Source organism: Spodoptera frugiperda, chromosome 21, assembly GCF_023101765.2.
Source record: "Spodoptera frugiperda isolate SF20-4 chromosome 21, AGI-APGP_CSIRO_Sfru_2.0, whole genome shotgun sequence".
NCBI lineage: Eukaryota > Metazoa > Arthropoda > Insecta > Lepidoptera > Noctuidae > Spodoptera > Spodoptera frugiperda.
This window is the reverse complement of record NC_064232.1, coordinates 809,573-815,776: the sequence shown is the minus strand read 5'-3', so window position 1 is coordinate 815,776 and position 6,204 is coordinate 809,573.

The following is a 6,204-nucleotide window of genomic DNA, read 5'->3' as shown; positions in this document are numbered from 1 at the left end:
CCGCGCCGCATGTCCGTAACATTCCTAGACAACCTACAACATTACAGCTGATAATTTCGTATTTGTAAAGAGTGTTCAAATTAGCTCAAAGAGAATAATGTACTTTTTGCGTACAATTTAGTATAACAATAGCTACTGTCTTTGTACTGAATCTACCTTTATTTTCTTACTTGCACACTATACAGGGTGTCGTTTTGAAGCCGAGAAACATTCAAGGAGGTAACTCGGCTATCGATTCTCAGTCCAAATCAATAAAAAAATGGAGGGCATTTTTTTTGTAAAATACGGAAATCCGTAAGTGAGAACTACGCCTATCACATTTCGAACGTTATGTAACTAGCTTAAAACGCGGCATTACACACACAAACTCAAACACGTATTTGATATTATTACCAATTCCCTAAAAACCTTTTTTTGACGGATTATTCTGAAATACTGCCAAACTTAAATAATTTATTATAGCCGTGTTTTTACCTATTGACCAGAAACCTTATTTTAAATCGAACATTTATGACTACTGTGACATGCCCCTGAGTTTTGTTGTGGTTTCAAAACTACACCCTGTATACATAGTCTGGTTTTACTCTCGAGTGTCCCTATACATCACAATTTAATGATTACTTAACCCAGTCCTTAGCAATAGGCATGATGACGGGGTATGGAAATTACATCTAACTAGTCCGTCAGTGGTAATGAAAAAATATTAGACACGTATTTTTTATTTTGTCATATAAGATAACAATACTTAGATAAAACTAATCAAAGTTTAGGAGTGGGAGCTAAATAAGTCACTATTGAGTATTAACCTACTCTAAAGTGACGTCACGCGATATTTCAAATCGATATATCTTCGAAAGTATTTGTTTCCGTAGGAAAATAAAAAATACGTGTCTAATGTTTTAAAATTATTTACAAGACGGACATTAAAATAAAAATTAGTCATCTACCCTATTGTTTTCGGAACAAAATCGTTACTAAGGAATAGTTTAAGTAATCACTAAATGTCTCTGAGTACGGCACCTAATGTTACTATTCTACCAAGTCCCTTAATGTAACAGCGTTATAGTAAGACTGTTGAAGTGTTCATTTATTGTCAATATATCCTAAAAGGGGTAGGCAGAGGTGAACTTTAGTGTAAATATTTCTTTAAATTAGTGAATGTCATTTAAATACGTGATTGTACTCATGATTCCAAACAACTTTCCCGAAGAAACTTTTTTGTATACTCATTAGTTTTATTTTTATCACAATAACAAAATTTCATTAGCACGCGTACGTAAAGTTCCAAAATACGTAGTCTTCCGATAACGCGGGTTACTTACCATCAGCTGCTAACAGCTGATCGTGTGAAAATACCGACGCGCGAATATTTTGAAGTTGGATATTTGTTATTGTGATAAAAATAAAACTAGTATACAAAAATAAAGTTTATTTGGGAAAGTTGTTTGTAATCATGAGTACAATCACGTGTTTAAATATCGTTCACTAATTACCAGTCACCCAAAATATGTTGAGTCTATTGCCATACATTGGCTTAAATTCTAAGCTTCATATTAGTCCTGGTTTGATTCCTGATTAAGCCGGCAACGCACTTGTAACTCCTCTAGTGTTGCGGGTGTCCATGGGCGACTGATTGCTTACCATCAGGTGATCCGTCATCTCGTTTACCGGCCAAGAATAATATGAAGTTGGATATTATGCTTAAGTTGATTATGGCACATAGACTCACCCCTTATTAAAGCGAAAGCGTCCACAGGCTCGCATCGTACGCATCGCACACATTCCGTATGACGTCATCAGTACGCATCGCATGTAGGCATTGCCGATGATGCGGTCCGTACGATGCGGATCAGTGGACGCAGTTGTATGAGTTTCTATACAAGACAAACTAAAATCCGTTGCGTGCGATGCGTGCGATGCGGGGCTGTAGACGCTTACCTTAAATGGGACTTATAACATAATTGGTAAACAGTGTCTATAGTTTATCTCTGCCTACCCTTTCAATTATATACAAGGTATAATGTTATTATATAATCTTAGGATTGATTAAGGTAGATGATTCAAGGTAGCTTGCGAAATGGGGATGCCAGAGTTTCTATGGAATCTGGTCCTACCTTCCAATAGCTATGTGTGTTACATCATTGGATAGGTAATTTTGAGCTGAATAAAAGTTACTATGGCGCCAAGTTCCAAATCTTAGTCTGTTCAGAGTTATTCTTTTTTAAACATGGTAGTTTTATCAGTAGCTAAGTAATAATATTTTTGCGTTATAATTACATTTTTGCTTTATACATAGTAGTGTGGATTCTAGGCAACTTTTTGTCATTAGGTAACAAAGTAAGGCTTATATGAAAAATAGTTTTACTTGACCCCGGGTATCACTTGGATTTTTTGGTACTTTTTTATCCCATGGTGATAGGACATTTTTTTATCTGTTATACAGTATGTTAACTAACGGAGGGCGTTCCTGTTAACCCGCAATAGTATAGCATCCATACTTGCTAAAAAAATAATACGATTTAAAAAAAAAATATTAAAATATTCACCAAAAATTTTAAATAGATACGTAAAAGAAACACTCTGTGCACGCGTAGTTGAAGGAAGGCAACGTTGCAATTTATTGCTTATTTTTCTATGCTGATATTTTAATTTTAATCTATTAATGATATAGATATTATTTTTATTGTCCTCTAGGTTATTTTCTTTTTCTATCGCTTTGACTGTATATTAGTTTTACATTGTTCTTACATAATTGAAGCAATGGAAATCCCATGGTAACCAAGACATTGTATTGTAAATGTGTTATACAGTATGTAACTAACAGAGGGCGTTTCTGTTAACCCGCAATAGTATAGCATCCATACATGCTAAAAAATAGGAATTACATTTGTAACAAAACAAATTTTTTTTTACTTAAAATATTCACCAAAACAAATCGATATTAAAAGAAACACTCTGTGCACGCTTAGTTGAAGGAAGGCAACGTTGCAATTTATTGCTTATTGGTCTATGTTGATATTTTTGATTTTAATCTAGTAATGATATAGATTAACGAATTTAAGGAACGCCCTCTGTTAGTTAATATACTGTATTTAAAAAAAAAAAACTATATATTTTTAAATTTCGCAAGCTACCCTGTAATGTTCACCTTAAACAATTTTGTTTTATTTATATTTAATCTAATATTAACTATATTATACATTTTAAAAGTATATTACATATGAAGTTTGTCCGCAGCATATGAAGCTACACTTTTCCAAACGATTTTCGCCTTTATTTCAAGTTGTATTCAGTTGAAAATGTATTTAACAAAGGTGTAGCTTGATCTGCTGTTCCTATGTACTAGTATTTTTAAGTTATATGGATTGATTTAAGTTTGTATGTTATTATGTATAAGTTATGTATTTTAGTTTGTAACTAATGTTTTCATGCAGCTAAGTTAAAATAAAATTTATTAAACTTAAATCGTTTTTGGTTTTATTTTAAATGACTTTTTTATGGTATAAGCCGGTAAACGAGCACACATTACCTGATGGTATCTTCACCGCCCATGGACACTTGAAACACCAGAGGCATTACAAGTGGGTTGCCGGCCTAGTAGCGGTTAGGAATTAAAGGGTTGTAGGAAAATCAGGGTTTGCAAAGATTGGGGAGGGAGGAAATTGGGCCTCCGGTAATCTCACTCACACAATGAAGCACAACGCAAGCGTTGTTTCATGTTGGTTTTCTGTGAGGCCGTGGTATCACTCCGGTCGAGGCATCGCTCTCCAAGACATATAATTTCAGGAAATAGGTTTTGTATTTATAAAAGAGATATTGTCAAGAAAACGGATGACACTTCAGGGGACTTAGGGTGCCTTTCCACCAGAGATGTGCTATGCTACGTTTCTGTGGATGCGTTTGGCTTCCACCAATCACATTCATTGGTACACATAGCTTAGCACTGGTGGAAACGGACTCAGCTAAGCTGTGTTTTTTTATATGGAAATATGCGTGTTATGGATGGCTTCCCAACTATCGATACATCGCATACTCAAGCTGCGCATCTTCCTCGCACAGCTACATAGCTTAGTATCGGTGGAAACGGTCACATACTTTCACAGCCTTTCTATTACATATTTTGTAGCATAGATACTTACATAACACATCTCTGGTGGAAAAACACCTAGGAGATTTCCTAGGGACTACCTATCTAGGGACAATCGACTAAAGAAAACGGTTTCCCGAGTTCGAGCCCTATGTCACGCGTTCCAGAAATATCCCACACCATTCGGCATTCTCTATCGACTAATGAAATTGCACCATAAGTATTGCCATTCGTCGAGACAATGCTGCCAGTCTTTACAGCACCCTACCTCACTATCTTTTATTTATTTGGATAGCAATGAAAAAAATATTTTCTCGAAACATATGTCAGTTAGGAGGTGCCTTCTAACGTATTGGTATTTCGTCGTCGATATAGCCTTTTCAAGCCTTTTAACCCCTTGTCTGTCGGTATATAAGACACAATAGAAAACACATTGTGTCTCGCGTAGATCTGCGTTCCGACAGACAACGGGTTAATAGGCTAAGAACTCACGGAGCGTGTTTCACCCGCGCCCGCCACGGTTGCGGGCCCGCAGCTTCCGTAGAGTGCAGATATACATGTAAAAAATTAAAGCACATTTCACGACGCGGTTTACGCCCGCAGTCTGCGCGGTTGTTTGCGGGTCCCGCTGCACCGGCGGGCAGCTAGTAGAATCTTGAATTTGACTGCACGGTTGGTGCGGTGGCTGCGCAACTGGCTGCCGCGCAACGGGTAGCGGGTTCCATTCCCGCACGGAGCAACTCTTTGTGTGATCCACAAATTGTTGTTCCGGGTCTGGGTGTCATGTGCATGTGAACTTGTATGTTTGTAAACGCACCCACGACACAGGAGAAAATCCTAGTGTGGGGCAACGGTTTTTTAAAAAAAATAAAAAATAGAATCGCGTGGGCCGCGGTCACCCGCAGCCTCGACGGGTTGCGCCCGCGCGCTCTGCGGGCGATCCCAGTGGCGCAGGTGCGGCGGGCGGCGGGGCGGGGGTACAGAAATCCAACGCCATTTTGCACCAATGACCTGCGACTGCTAACATTTCCTCCGGTGATATAGGATCTCGCATATTAGTATGTTGTTTTTGAAGAGCAGTTTCCATTTTTTTTTTAAGTTCTAAATAACTAGGGACGGACATTCGAAAATAATTGAAGAATTTTTCTTCGTCCTTCTTTAATTCACTAATAAGGGTAACATAATCCATAACGACCTCTATCCTGAATCATCAATGGATGCACGCAGACCTTTTGGGTTTTTTTTTTAATTCTTCTGTGAAGTAAGTATCCCACAAAAACATTTCATGTTAAATGTTGCCAAGACGAGACCATATAGCTCGCACTGTCAAAAAGTAATCAGATCCCGTGTAGAGCCAAGTTTCTAACCCTATACTTTTGAACTGGCGAGTCGGACGCACGGACTTTTTGCTATTCGTCATATGGGCTTGAGCTTAAAAATCTATTCAATCTTCTAAACTCTTTCCGTGCGGCCAACTCGCCAGTTCAAAAGTATAGGGTTAGAAACTTGGCTCTACACGGGATCTGATTACTTTTTGACAGTGCGAGCTATATGGTCTCGTCTTGGCAACATTTAACATGAAATGTTTTTGTGGGATTTCATTTCTTTTTGTAGGTTGCTTATGATAGAAAGATAAAATGAGCGACAAATTCACCTACTAAACTACTAAATTTATAAGAAAATTGGAAACGTAATCCTAATACTTTTTATCAATGAAAATTAAAACACTAGTATCTAAACCTTTACCTACTAAACTACTAACAATTAAATATTAGGCAAATGGTTTTTTTCTCCGCGATAGCAAACTTTTAAATCACCGAAATATTCCGAAAACTTTTCATTCAACGAGACAACCGTCAACGACGTCTGCCCTCGCGCGTCTGCCCGCGTTCGGGTGCCGCGCTCGCTGACGGGCCGATTATTTTTAGCTACTGCGCGGGGACGAGGGGGCAGGCGGCGGGCGTTGGCGCATACTATACTTACGATGCTTATGTTCAAAAGTATAGGTTGATTAATAAACACTTACCGAAGTGAAGTGTAGTAATATTATTCATATCTAAGTACTTATGGGTAGGATAATGTTTTGATTTGATGAAAAGTTTGTGTTCTATGTACTT